The sequence below is a fragment of the Mesoplodon bidens genome (genome assembly GCF_964165515.1).
Source record: "Mesoplodon bidens genome assembly, chromosome: X".
NCBI lineage: Eukaryota > Metazoa > Chordata > Mammalia > Artiodactyla > Ziphiidae > Mesoplodon > Mesoplodon bidens.
This window is the reverse complement of record NC_138163.1, coordinates 90743653-90745607: the sequence shown is the minus strand read 5'-3', so window position 1 is coordinate 90745607 and position 1955 is coordinate 90743653. Positions and strand designations below refer to the sequence as shown.

The following is a 1955-nucleotide window of genomic DNA, read 5'->3' as shown; positions in this document are numbered from 1 at the left end:
TGCCTGATCCTTGCCTTGAGGAAGAAATATCTTGAGTACAATTTCTAGTATAACCTGCCCTTTGCTCTGGAGAGGGGCACTCTATCTTCTAAGCCTGTTCACTATATAAATATCTTTAAAAAGATAATTTGGAAAAAAGGCAGTTAAGGGTCTGCTTGAAAGATATACAGAAATGTGAGATTTGTGGAGAATTTTCTCCCAGTAGTCTCTCAAGTCCCTTTTAATCTGGAACAGATCTAACCAGTTCTCCTCCCTCTTGTTTTTCCCCTTACTATTTATTTATTGAAGAAATTGGACCATTTGCCCAGAGCTGTGTTCCACATTTTAGAATTTGATAATTGTATTCTTGTGGAGTATTTAATAGTTCCCATATCCCCATTTTAATGTGAACAGATAAATCTAGAGGCTTGATCTCCATTTTAATGTGAACAGATAAATCTAGAGGCTTGATCAATGCAGATTCAATTTTTAGGCAAACATACTTCATAGGTGGTATTGAGTGCTTGCTAGTTCATCCCCCCAGAAGGTACATAATGCCTGGTTGTCTCTCTCAGTATGTTCAGGTGTTGTCAACCCAATCCATAGGTTTTAAAGTCCCTTTATTCTTTCACCCAATGGTTTTGGCAGCTGTTGGTGATTCTTGCTTTTATTAGCATTTATTAGCTGGAATACTTCTGAAAGAATAAATTTCTGTAATCAGCTATTGGTGTGTCCTGAAATGCAGTACTTAGAGGAAGGATAATCATTTTAGTGTAAAACTCAAGTAATATCTCTTTCCTGGCATATAAAACACTTCAGAGAGCAGGAACTGAGCCGAGCCCAGCCAGCCAGTGGCTGCGGCATGGGGGCTGAACATTAATAAAAGTATCCATGGAGAACACTGAAAATTCAGTGGATTCAAAATCCATTAAAACTTCAGAGACAAAGATCTTACATGGAAGCAAATCAATGAATTCTGGAATATCCTTGGATGATAGTTACAAAATGGATTATCCTGAAATGGGTTTATGTATGATAATTAATAACAAGAACTTTCATGAAAGTACTGGGATGTCGTGTCGGTCTGGTACAGATGTAGATTCAGCAAACCTCTGGGAAAACTTCACAAACTTGAAATACGAAATCAGGAATAAAAATGATCTTACATGTGAAGAAATTTTGGAATTAATGTACAGTGTTTCTAAAGAAGATCATAGCAAAAGGAGCAGTTATATTTGCGTGCTTCTAAGCCATGGCGAGGAAGGAAAAATTTTTGGAACAAATGGACCTGTTGATCTGAAAACATTAACAGGTTTCTTCAGAGGGGACTGTTGTAGAAGTCTAACTGGAAAACCCAAACTTTTCATTATTCAGGCCTGCTGAGGCACAGGACTGGACTGTGGTATTGAGACAGAAAGTGGTGTTGAGGATGACACGGCCTGTCAGAAAATACCGGTTGAGGCAGACTTCTTGTATGCATATTCTACAGCACCTGGTTACTATTCCTGGCGAAATCCAAAGCATGGATCCTGGTTCATCCAGTCACTCTGTGCAATGCTGAAAGAGTACGCTCACAAGCTTGAGCTTATGCATACTCTCATTTGGGTTAACCGAAAGCTAGCAATAGAATTCGAGTCCTTTTCCACTGATTCTTCTTTTCACGCAAAGAAACAGATTCCTTGTATTGTGTCTATGCTCACAAAAGAACTGTAGTTTTAATCACTAAAGAAATGGATGATTTTTTTAAAAATTTGTATGCCAAGTGAGGAAACGGTGTAACTGATACTATATTTTCCTCTCTCATTTAAATCTAATCTAATCCCCCAGGTGATACTTGGAAACATGTCACTTTCATAGCAATAAAACTACTATGAAGCTACCTCAGACACAATCAGGTAGTTGAAATTGAATTTAAGAATAAATAAAAATGGATAGTGGTACAGTCATTATGAGAGGATTGTAAATTAACAGCTCTC

General features: G+C 37.6%; 1 pseudogene across 1 annotated transcript; it reads left to right on the top strand.

Annotated features, from left to right (window-relative positions):
* The first annotated feature begins 849 nt into the window (after positions 1–849).
* On the top strand, positions 850–1734 carry LOC308609047 (caspase-3-like; annotated as a pseudogene). Its single transcript has one exon. The product of its transcript is annotated as a caspase-3-like (transcript).
* The last annotated feature ends 221 nt before the right edge of the window (positions 1735–1955 follow it).